Genomic DNA, 13284 nt, shown 5'->3' with positions numbered 1-13284 from the left:
GAGAAGTCATCAGAGGGGCCACTTGGAGTGCATTCCCAGGAGTCTCCATATGCCCCTGCTGAGGTGACCTGTGCCCATAAAAGTTCTGAAGACTTTGAATATGGCTGCCCTGAAGAAGCCATGGTAAAGAGGTTCCTCTTTCCCACTCAGCCCTGCCTCAGGCTGCCAGGTTATCCATGGAGGCAGCACGGCGCCTGGTTTCCTACCTGATCCTCACAATGCTGTGAGGCTGGGATTATCATCCTCATGCTGATGGGGAAACTGAGTCATAGTATTAGGGACACTTAGAGTGGAATGCAAACCCAGAGATGTTCATCACTGGCATCCTTTAGGATGATCCCTGAGACTGTGTCCTTTGGACCAAGGCAAGTCCAGGTTCTCGGGAACACAGGAACAATTCTGAACAGGGCATGCATGTGGAGTAAGAAGGTGACATCAGGAAAGAGTTGCCAAGTGCCCTCCTTAGTATAGGGTTGAGCAGGAAGACCCTATTTTCTCAGTAGCTGGGGAAGGCAGGCTGCCTGGAAAACACCTGGGTGAGTCAAGACAATAGGAGGGACCTCGACCATCACCCAGCCACCCTCAACTCCGGTGTCAATGTCATTTGAAATCTGATGTCACAGCCAGATCTGGTGAAGCAGATATTGGTCTTTGCATTTCTACAGTGCACTATTTTTGCTTTTAAAGTTAAACAAAGACTAAAATGTCTCTTTTGGAAGTGAAATAGTGCTGATGGGTCCTTAGGAAGGAGTGAATCCCTCCTCCTATGTGACTGCTGGGGTGCTGGAGGCTGACAGATCTTAGCTGAGAGACTCTGGGACACTCTCTCAGGTGACTAGAGATCCACATGTTCCTCCTTCTGTAGCGCAGCTCACAGGGAAGACTGGCCATATGGAGCATACAGATTCCCAATTCCTCCTGTCAATTAAAACCACTCTAAAGATTTCCCCACCCTCAAGTTCTCTGTCCAGCTGGTGCATCATTTGTTGTGCTGCACTGCGGGTCACAGCTCCCTCTGCCAGGCCTGCTTCTCCAACCCTCAAGTGTATTGACCCTAATGGCACTCCAGAATGCTCCCTGCCTTCCCATGCCCATCTCAACTCTTCTTCCTAGGGAAACTGACCTAGAGGAGGGTCTGAGGAGCAGACTCTAAAATGCACAGCTGGATAGCACTGAAACCCCAGCGCAGGTGGTGGTAGCAGCAGGGAAGCCACTGGTGTGTGGTGGATGTGCAATTGTTAAGTTTTACTGGCAGTGAACTGGGATGGTGAAACCACAGGAAGGGAATTTTTTGGCATCAGGCATTTGAGCAGGAATTGGGAGATGGTAATTTTAAGGCTATGGAGTTGGATCACTTTCTCTGTGATTAGTCTTTCTGGGAAATACAGTGAAAGGTTAAGTGTAGAGTCAAAGGACCTCTTGGTAGTGTTACAGGTTTCATTCTCCTGAATCCAGAGGGCAATAAAGCAGAGGCTTGCTCCCTACTATAACTGTAAAGCAGAAGAGCTACAGAGGAGGATGAATCCTCATATTAAAGCTGCTGCTATGCTGGGGTAGTGCCCTGACGGGAAGTTGTAGAACCACAAAATGTGAGGCAAAGACACAGGGGTCAAAGCTCAAAGGTCAGCAGTCAGCTTCTGGGGTGCTGAGAACAACTGTAGCATAATAGCCACAAATTAGCTATAATCCAGAAATAACCAGACATCTGTGTTTTATCTGTTTCAACTATTGGTGGAGCATGGTGGCCCACCCTGAAAGCTGAGGCAAGAGAATCAAAGTTTGAGCTAGATTGTGCTACATTGCTAGATTCCATATTGAAAAGGAAAGAAAAGAAAATCTTCTGTTATGACATTTAATGTTCACAGTGTCTGCAGGTGGTGATGGGGATGGGAATGCCTGTAGTTCCGTCTTAGAGATGAGGCCTGGGATGTGCCACACCAAACTTCTCACGGACTGATCTTGCTGGTTCCAGAATTTATGGTGGTGCCCAGACTTAGCAGAGAGAAGTCCAAAGTCAACAATCTAATCCTCCTACCTCAAGAAACTACAAAAAGAAGAGCAAAGCAAACTGAAAGCAAGCAGAGTAAAGGAAACAATAAAAAGAAAGAAAACAAATAAATACAAAACAGAGAAATAATAGGATCATTGAAACAAGGAGATGATCCACTGAAAAAAATCAATGAAATTGGAAATCTAGCAAGACTGATAAAGTAAAAGGAAAATGACACATTTTCTACATCATGTTTGGAATAGGGACATCACTACAGACCCTGGAGACATCAAAGGGACAATAAGGGCATACTGTGAGGAACTCCACATGTGGAAATTTGATGCCTGAGACAAAATGGACCAAATTTCCTCAAGTCGTACAACCTGCCACAATGCTCCCATATGAAATTATTAATGTGAGTGGCCACGTGTTAGTTTTATTGTTGCTGGGACCCTATACCTGAGAAAGCCCACTTAAAGGGAGGAAGGATGCATTTTGCTCATAGTTACACCAACAGGTGCCAGAATCTGTTGGTGAGGAACCAGATGTGTATGGGAAGGTCTAAGGTAGAATAGAGACTGGGCAGAGATTAAAGAGAATAAGGAGGAGGGAGAGGACTATGAGGAAAAAGAAGGCAAGAGGAGAGAGCAGTAAGACAGGGTGCTTCTATTCCTTCTTTTCTTTCTTCATTAATGTCTTTTGATGTCAAAAAATCCATTGAGAAACTTACCAGTGGTGACCCTTGGAGTATGGGAACTGAGGGAAGAAAGGTGCCTTTAAAATTCTACTCTGTGTTTGCAGACTTCTAGGTGGTTCTCTAATAAGCATTTAGAAAGACATAAAGTTTCAAAAGAGCTGGTCAGAAGGAGTGGAGCCTCACCAGGGGTGGTATCTGAGCTCTGTTCCTTTTGCTTGGCAGAGACCTCCAGAGTAAGGTTTCCAGTGACTGCCAACTGCCTGTCATGCTCCACCTGCCAAGTGAACACCGCACTCTCCCTGTGGGCAGATGAGTTGACCAGGAGCCAGCTTGTCTGGCTGTAAGTCCCATCCTTGTTCTCTGTGATGGTCAAGGCCATTTCTGTCCAGGATATGTTTCCATTCTCTAACCAGGTCAGCTGTAGGGTTTGGGGGTAGAACTTCTTCACCTGGCAGGTGAGGTTCACCTGGTTCTCTACCATCGTGGGCTGTTGGGTGACCTCCAAGGTGGGCGGAACTGAAACACCACAGGCAGAGCTGATCTTATGGAACAGATAGATCCTAGAGAGGGGCTGGAGAGGTGAGCCCCAATAGGCATCACCCAGGACAGTGCTGGGAATGCAGCAGGTGCTCACCACTGAGGGTGTGCACATGAGTGAAGTCACTAAGCATAGTGCTCAGCACACAGCAGGACTGTTAGCTCCTGTTAGGGTAACACAGAGTAAAACCAACACATGCAAACCCTGGCATGCAGTCAGATGCAATAACAGTGGTAAGAACACAAACCCACCAGGCACTTGAGGTTCAGCTTATGCCAGGTGCCCAATACTTACAGCTGCTTTTAGCAAAATAAATGCAATTAACAGCACAGGCCATGACACAGGGTAGAGTCCTCGTGTGCATGGGAGGGCACAGGTCTGCTGGACATGAGGTTCAGGCTGATGGCCCGGTGTGGACTTGGGCTGGGAATCAGGGTCATTTACCTCAGATTGTGTCAGACAAGTTGATGATCCCACGAAGAAGGGCTCCCTGCAAGGTGACATGGGCCACCTTGCAAATAACCTGAGAGTGGACGTCCCTGGGGGCTAATACCACCAGGGCTGTGCTGGAGACACTGTAGACAATGCTTTTTCCCTTGGGGTCCACGCTGGTCTGGAAGTTGGAGAGCAAGTTCCCATTTTTGAACCACTCCAGGGTGATGTTTCGAGGGGAGAAGTCATGGGACTCGCAGGTGAAGCTCACTGTCTTGCCCAGGTGCTGCCCTGGCCACAGAGCCCATTACCACAGGTGGAGAGGGTCTGGCTACAAAAAGCATTTATAAACAAGAGAGTGATGCTGTGAGCAACCTTCCTAGACAGTATTATTTTTGAGTTTGGGAGGGAGTTGGGGATCAAATCCAGGGAGTCGTGCACACTAAGCACCTTCTATGCTAGTTGGCTAAGTCCTCAGCCATAGACAATATTTGTTAATCTTCCAAATAATGCTGGGAGTGTAGTACATCCTTATCTTCCTGTGGTGACCTTGTCCTCCTGTCCCCAGAGGTGAGCACAACTATCTAGGCAGACAGTGAGGAAGAGCAGGCCCAGGTGGAATTCCAGCTTGAGGTCAAAGTCTTCTCTCTGCACCAGGGCATCCACCAATCTGGGCACAAGAAGGAAATCACCAACCTGTCTCATGCTTTGTATTAACTGCTCCTTGCTGGCCTCCCCTGGATACTTTGCCAACATAAGGAAAGTGTCTATAGACGTGAACACAGGGAATAAATGACACCATGGAGTAGCCATGAAGCTGAAACACAGCTAGTCACTCAGAGATGTGACTTATACATCCAGTGCTGCACTTGTGAAATGGGACAGTGACTTTTTCCTTCCCAAGCCGCAGGAATGATGAAATGAGGCCCTGGAAGCATTTTGCCTTCATAACACAAGATCTGCTTATCAAACAGGAATGCACAGCCCTCAACCCAGACTTCGTCCATCTGGAGCACTCCCTGCAGGAGAAGTATTTTCTCCTCATCATTACATGTCCCATGGGCATTTCAGGTGCCATCAAGGTGTTACACTCCTCAACAGAACAAGTGTCCAGACCCCTAAGCTCCATCACTGATGCCACTGCCCCCACACTTTTCACCTAGAAACTCTGATTTCTAGAATTCTAGGAAGGTGGTAACTCCTGCTGACCCAGGGCAGAAGGAAGCCATTGGTCCCAGGGGTCCCACATTTCCCTAGCACCTCTCTTGGACAGGCTGGATATTGTCACCTGAGCTGCAGGAAGCCAGAACTGCTCTGTGGCTGCTGCTCTGGAAGAAGCCACATCATAGAGCTGGGAAAAGTGTCCTGCACACCTCTCAGGTCCCTTAGGAGCAGGTATGCTATCCTGAGATAGCCTCAGAATCTCTCTGATCTGAGGACATCAATCCATGCCTGTCACCCCACTGAAGTTTTTAGGTTTGTGATATTTTTAATGCTTGTTGCTGGCACACAAGACAGCATGTGGCCAGAGAAGGGCTGGAGCTATTCCGTACTTGACAAGCACCATAGGTGTGGCAGAGAGTGGGGCTGTGAATTAGGTTTCTGGAGTCAAACTTGGCTCCCCACCTATTCACATCTCAGGAACCTCTCTGAGCCTTAGTGTCCTCATTGGTAAAAGGGCAAAAGATGAACTCTCCCTCAAAGCTCTTAAGGAAAAAATACCATGAGAAAGATGCAGCATCTGGGTCACTGCCACTCCTCCCACTCTTGCCTCACTCTTTTCTCATGTTGGAATACATTTGGGCAGATGCCTTGGCACAAAGGAACAAGCACAGATTGAATCTGATCTCATTTCTGGTCCTGATCTCAATACTAACTGGTCATGTAACTGTGGGAAAGGCCTAACCATGTCTGGGCCTTGGCTTCCATCTGTAAACACAGGGCTTGACTGGGTGGTCTGACAGCCCTTCACATGCTGAAAATCCTGGATGTGGGAGGTAGAAAGAGAACCTGGGCTTCTAGCAGGAAACTCAGTATGAGTATCTTTTTTACAGTCTCTCTCAGGGACCCCATGTCACCCACATGTAGGACTGAGCCTGAGCAGTTGAACTAGCTCTGCTCAGAGCTGTAACACCAAGAGCCCATCCCTGAAACAAGGATGTCCAGACAGACTCAGAGCAAAAGCCCAACCTCTTGCAGCTCGGCTACTCCACGAGGGCTAAGAGATCCAGTGAAACCTGGGGCTGGTCAGAAACCTTGTCGGTGCTGTTTCTGAAGAAGAAATAAGAAAATCATGCCCTGCCTCCTCCTGCCCTGGTCATGCTGGTCCTAACGGGAGGATGAAGCACAGCTTGGTGGAAGAAAAACCTCAGACTGGACTGTCCCCATGGCATCTGTAGCAGAGTCTGGTACACAGTTGGCCCTCAATATTTGTGGCATAAAGAGAAGGTATGGCCATCAAGGGAAATTATTCCCTGGCCAGGTCTGGCTCTGTGACTGGGCAAGCCACTCAAATGGTCAGAGCCCTCATCATCCGTGGAGCCAAAGGCTTGGCTGTGGAGCAGGCAGACAAGGGGTGCAGACGTCCCCCGCCATTTATCAGCTGTGGAGCCTCACACACTTGCAGGTCCTGTGCAGCTTGGGTTCTCTGATCATGGGTGGGAAATCAGATCACGAATGTGAGCACCACCCCTGCACCTGCTCTTTAGCTGCTGCTACAAAACAGAGGGCGTTATTCTTTACCTGCTGTCACACCCTAGGGTACAAAGGAAGCACACATTGTACTCACTACGCACAGACAGCTCGGTGCCTGGTCCAGACTTAAACTCTGTGTCTTCAGATACGCCAGCTTTCTGGAACTTCACACAGTAGCAGGTGCCGGCGTCTGCTGCGATCACATTATGGATACCAATGGAGAAGTCCATGTTGTCCCTCTGTGTGCCATCTGAAAGTAGTGTGACGCGGGAGAAGTGGCCTCCTTTCTGACGGAAGATCAATTCCCGGCCTGGTCCTTCCCCCCTGAACCACTGCATGGTCCCCACAGGGAGCAGGGAGGTCAAAGTGCAGTGCAGAGTAGCTGTCTCTCCAGCAGCAACAGACACTAACTTAGGCTGAATCACCTGCAGCTCTTCTTGTGTGGCTGCTGTTGGAAGGAAACAGAGCACTTACTGTGCATCCTGAGGGATCTTGCGGGCTTTCTCAGGTTTAATCAATGACTTTCAGTGACTGAGTACACAATGTGATCAGGACTTGTGCTCAGCACTCTGTATGTGTAACAGAGTGACACATATGAGCCTGTAACAGGAGACACTAATGCAAATGAAGAGACTGTGGCATAGAGAGGTTAAGAAACATGGCAGAACTTGTATTTGAGTCCCTAAGTCCTCCCTAGAATTCTCAGGTTTCATCCAATGCTCAATGTTGTTCACTTTCTGTTTATGAGGTATGTTGTACTTCCTGGACCATGGCATTAGGAGGTCATGTGACTCTTTTAGGCCACCAAGATGTGAAGAGAGGTGGTGGGCACAGTGAGGGAGACATGCATTTGACAGCCAGAGTTCTGGATCACCCTCCTTCTTCCACATGGCTCATACTGGGTTGCTCAGTCAGCCTGGAATGATGGTGAGGTACAGAGCTCCCAATACACAGTAGCATGAGGCTTAGATAAGAAATGGAACATTGCTTTAAGCCCCTAGTATTTTTCTGCATAGCATAATCATGTCACATTAATTTTCTGTAGTTGGTGTGACAAATTGTTGTGAGTTTAGTGGCTTGAAACAACAGAAATTTAAACCTCAGATGCTGGCACATTCCTATAATCCATACCCACTCCAGAGGGAAGAGGATTGTGAGTGTGAGGCCTTCCAAGGCAAAGGTAGCAATGCAACCATGTCTCAAAAAACAAAAACAAAAGGGCTGAGGTATAGCTCAAATGATATTGCTTAGTACTCACAGGCCCTGGTTCAATCCCCAGTACTGCAAATAAACAAACGAACAACACAGAAATTTATTATTTCTTGGTCTGGACATCAAACATCCCAATTTGGTGTCACTAGGCAACCATCCAGGGGTCTTCAGGTTGCACTTCTCCTAAAGGCTAAAGGTTCCTTGCCTGCCACATTCTAGAGTTTGCTAGAATTCGCTCCCATCTTCCCATTACCCACCTTCCTCCATCACTTGTCCTGCTCCAACTTCTACTTTTTAGGACCTTTGTGATCTATTGGACCCATGCTGACAACAGAGAGTCGGCTGTCTTACATGGACAAAGAAATAAAGGAAACCAGGAATAGGAATACCAAATGAGAATATGAACATAGGGGGAAGAAGTATAAAAAAGGAGCCAAACAGAAACTTGGGAGTTGAAAAGCACAATAACTGAGAGGTTTATTGGGGAGATGCCACAACAGATGTGAGCAGGCAGAAGTGAGAATTTGAAAATTGGAGACAGAAATTACTGTTTGCAATTCAGACAGGAAAAAGAATAAAAATAAGAACTCCTAGGACTTGGAGCCTGTCATCAGGTGGCTCCATACACCCATTATGGGATCTCAAGAGGAGAGAGATGAGAAAAAAAGAGAAGGGCAAAGATTATCTGAAAAACTAATGTTCTACACCATGAGTGTTGATAAAATAACTAAGTCTACAAATCCAAGATTTGAGCTAACTCCATGTAGGTTAAACTCAACTAGAACAACATGGAGATGCAATATATCCAACCGTCAAAAGCTAAAGTAAAGAGAGAATGTTAAAAATATCAAGAGAGACATAGATCACTTTATACAAGATCCTCCATAAGATTCTCACCTGCATGCTTATCAGAAATGTCACAGGCCCCAAGGCAGTGAGATGATGTATTTAAAGTGCTGATAGAAAAAAATTCAATGAATCTAGAATTCTGTACCTGGCAAAACTCTTTTTCTATCCTAAGAGAGAAAATAAGATATTACCAGATAAACAAAAGCTGAGGAGTTCTTCCTGTCCTGCAAGAAATCCTAAAGAAAGCACTTCAGTGTGGAATGAAGGATGCTAGGCAATAACTCCAAGTGAGATAGACCAGAGGGAACACATGTCCCTAGGGCAGTGCAATAGTCTTACATTTGCATGCAGGGCGTCATGACTGGTGCAGACACTTTAAATAGAACCCTCTTTTAGAGATATATGCACACTGTTGAGCTCACTTTGTGGCTCAGCTGGAAGACACCCTCCTGTTCTGCCCCCTGTTGTTGCAACCTTAGGACAAATTAAGACTTCTTTCTAGTGGTCTTTTTTTGCCTACTTTTGATGTTCATCATTTTAGAGCAGCTGAACTGGTAACATGCAAAAAAGGGAAAGAGGAAACAGCAAGGGTGGCAACAATGGGGCAGCAGCAGTGAGAATGGAGCCTGCTATGGCAGAAACAGCAGTAGAGCTGGTGCTAGTGGCCAAGGTTTCCCTGGTGGCAGTAGCAGCCATGATAGTCACAACACAAGCAGTAATAAACTCAGTGAAGGAAACAGAAGTCACAGCAGAGGGAGTTGATGCACTGTGAAAGTAGCAGTAATAACAGCAGCAGTGGTGACAGAGGTCAGGGTAAAAGTAATAAGGAGCAGAAGAAGGAGAAAAGCAACAAGGTACAGAAATAGAGAGAAAGAGAGAGAGGGAAGAGAGCAAAGAATGAAGAAAATCAGGTTATAGTCAGACAGATGAGAAACTCTGAACCTGGGTCACCAGAAGGGTTCCAGAGGGAACACTTGTTGCTGACAAGCAAGGACCAAGAATCCTAACATGAAAGGCGCAAGAGTTGTGACATGCTGCTGCTCTCAAATGCTGAAGGTGCAGACATCTTGAGGCCCAAGGGCTATAATACTTACTGCTACAGGGCTGAGAGTCCCAGCACCCAAGGCTAATACACGAGCAGTAACACTAGAGGACGCCACCTACCGCTGCTGCTTGCTGCATAGTTTCCCTGCTTACAGAGGATGACAAAAACCATCCAGGGCCTGGAATTTCTAGCACCGAAGAGCCATTCCTCTCCTACACAAGATCCTTATCTGAGTAGAGTAGAAGGACCCAGTCAAATTACTGATAACAAAAATTCTATGAAGAAATGAAGACACTCAGTTTTATTGAAAAAAATTTTCAATACACTTTCCCAATATTCTCACCAACAGCTGTAAATACTCTTTGAGTCAAAAAGTACAGCCATATAAAAAGGCTGGTACCTGCTATGAGTTCCCTTCTTTCCCCTCTCAGGACACCCCAGTGAAATCCCTTTATACTTTTGGCTTGTGTATTCTGCGCAGATTCCAGGAAAAGCACTTGCTTAGGGCTCATCTCTCTCCTTGTCTTTGTTCTCCACCTACCTGATGGAGCTTCCTTGCTGGGAGCCTTCTCACATGGTTCCCTACATGATTCTGTACATGGAATTGATCCTTTAACTTCATGTCTCTCTGCAGGTGTGATTCCCACAGCTCCATTGGAGTGCTAGCTACTTAAAGAGCCCACCACGGTTGTACTCTCCAATCACTCCTAGTGACAACACAATCAGTGATGAGGATGGGATCACTCTAAATCCAGGTGGCAAGTCTCTAGAGGATGCCCGGGAGTGGCTCTCTAAGTGACTCTGCTAATATACTTCACCCTTTGGGAGGGCTCTTTGCCCTGCTGGCATCTGGTACTGTTTGAACAGCATTGTGTTGCCTTTTAGAGTGTCACTAATGCTTGCCCCCTTATAGTGCTGATCCTGTCTCAATCCCAGTAATGCACCCTACAATACTGCCTATCAGGCATGCTCTGGACAGGAAGAGGATAACTATCCTATTACTTTAGGTTTCCAGAGTAACTGGGCCATGAAAATTGGCTATTGTCAGCCCAATGCTGAGTGACTGTAATTTGGGAGGGACCATTGCTTATGGAAGTGGAGTTCTTTTATGGTGCTGAGTGGCTCAGTGCTAGCTTGGAAAGCTGACACCAGTCCTCTAGCTAAAGTAGGGATGGGTGATCTCCTCACACTGCTCAGCTTGTGCTCGCATAGCACTTGGGAGAAAGAAATAATCCACTTTCTTCCCTCTTGACATTGGGTGGTCCCCACCCCTAGGACAGTTGTCCATGTCACCTGCTCAATATCCATGCTTCAAGTGCCTGAACCCCTTCTCTGCTGTATCCCTCACTGCCATCACTTTCCATTTTCTGACTCCATTCACAGAGCTCATCCACAGCAATGGCTACCTTATTGTAAACAGGAAAAATGGGGAGGATCCCTGTTCCCTAGACTCCTGTGGTAGGAATAAGAGATTATAAATATCTTCTGGACAATGTGCTCGGATGCCAAGTGTTGCTGCTCAGCAACAGACGACGATTCTGATCCTTAGAACTGAACTGTTACAAAATAAAGAACTTTAAAGACAAAGGTGAGGTCACTGTTGATCTGGATATAGACACCTGCTTCTTGTAACAGGGACCACTCAGAACAACCAGGAACTTGTTCAGCTGTCCTCAGCATGGGTGCCAGCAATTATAGAGAGGAAAACAGTAATTATCCATCTATTGTTCAAAGTCATCTAAAAGATTTTGTAGAAGAGAAAAAAGTGGATGAAGGGAAGATTATCTTGCAGTGGGGCCATCCTAGGGCCCACAGGAAGCCACTCCTGGAGACACAAAGCCTTCCTAGTCCTGCTTTTCCTCTTAGTAACCAGAAGCAGGAACTCAGGACTGGTCAGGTGGATAAACCTCTAACACAGAAAAAAGAAAAGAAAAAAATCAGAAATAGGTTGCTGCTTTTTTTAAAAGCCAAAAAATTTTTAAAGGTACTTTTATCCTTCTGCAATGCGCTAGTACCCTATCTAGAAAACATACTACTAGCCTTAGATTACTTATTGATTTAATAATAAGACACAGTGAGGAAACAATGTTAGTGAAAACTTTATGTGTACATATATATACTATTTTAATATAAGTATATAATAAATTGATAAAATGTATATATGTGTATAATATATATTTGACCCAATTGGAAATCCAAATTTATATACTGAATTTATACACTAATGTTTTATATAACAAATAAGCAAACACAAAAGATTAAAAAGGATACCAATTGGCCTTTATGTCACTACAATGTAATTTTTGGAAATTGCAAATGTGTGTAAATTTTCAAAATTTCATGGACCTGAACAAGATAGTGGCTTAAATAATAATAGGACTCTCACTAAATTTAAACACTGTGCTCCAATAATCTTGAGAAGTTAACTAACTATAAAATAGAAAAAAATAGTACAAAGGTACTGTGCAAACCCAGGTTTCTCTCCTACTGAGCTGCAAACCTGTAATGACTGTGATATCATCCACTAGCTATGATTACCCACACACATGATGATAAAGTTTGCTGGGACTCTGCCATTCATCCTTTTCCCTGCAAAGGGAGGTCCCCCTTCCCTCCTCCAGCTGGGGAGCCATGGTGGAAGTTGCTAGAACTTTCCTCATCTTTCTAGGCAATCCCCCAGGTCTTCAAATCTTATAAGACTCTAATCGCTTTTTGCTGAGAAAGAAATATAAGGCATGTAATAGAAATGGAGGGATTTAAATTATCCCTCTTTGCAGATAATATGACTCTACACATATAGGAAAAACAAAGACTCCGCCAAAATACTGTCCAAACTGATAAGTTCGCTAGTTATAGGATCCAAAATCAATATAAAAATCAGTACATTTTATGCACCAGTAATTACATCCTTGAGAAAGAAATCATGAAAACAATTCATGAAATGAATACCTAGAAATAAATTTTACCAAGGTAGTGAGAAACTTCTTCCAATAAAAGTACCAAAACACTGATGAAAGAAATTAGAGATGATACAAAAAATGGAAAGCCTTCCCATGTTCTAGGACAGAAGTACTAATATCATTCAAATGTGCATACTACCCAAAGTGATTTTCAGATTGAATGCATTCCTCAAAACATTAATGATATGCTTCACAGAACTAGAAAAAACAATCATAAAACTCATATGGAAGCATGAAAGACCCCAAATCAATAAAGCAATCTTGAACACAAAGAACAAGGCTGGCGGCATTGCAACACCTCCTTTCAGTATACATTTACAATGCCATAGTAATCAAAGCAGCATGGCACTGGAAAAAAACAGGCACATCAGTCAGTGAAACAAAGCTCCCAAAAGCAAACACATGCATCTACAGACAGGTGATGCTCAACAAGGTGCCAAAAAACACATTGGAGAAAAGACAGCCTCTTCAATACATGGTGCTGGAAAAACTGAACATCAGACGAGGAAGACTGAAACTTGACAACTCTCTCTGACCATGTTCAAAACTCAAGTCAAAATAGATCAAAATTCTAAATGTAAGAAAAGCAACTATTACAAGAAAATATAAAGGAAACACTTCAAGTCATTGGTGTAGGCAATTATTTTTTGATTTGGGGCCAAAAGCACAGGACACAAAAGCAAAGGTAGATAAATGGGGTTACATCCAACTAAGACACTTCTGTACAGAAAAGAGAAGCTTGATGGAGTGAAGAGACGACCCACAGAGTGTGAGAAAATATTCCTCAACTATTCTCTGACAAAGCGTTAATATCTAGAAAATACAAGGAATTCAAAAACTTAACAAGAGGAAAAAAGTAATCCAGTT

The 13284-nt window shown here is 44.9% G+C and overlaps 1 pseudogene; it reads right to left on the bottom strand.

Moving 5' to 3' along the window:
- Nucleotides 1-13284, bottom strand: part of LOC109700537 (signal-regulatory protein beta-1-like) — a 102922-nt pseudogene that overhangs the window by 42483 nt on the left and 47155 nt on the right.

Source organism: Castor canadensis, chromosome 5 (genome assembly GCF_047511655.1).
Source record: "Castor canadensis chromosome 5, mCasCan1.hap1v2, whole genome shotgun sequence".
NCBI lineage: Eukaryota > Metazoa > Chordata > Mammalia > Rodentia > Castoridae > Castor > Castor canadensis.
This window is presented reverse-complemented; position numbering and strand designations above follow the sequence as displayed.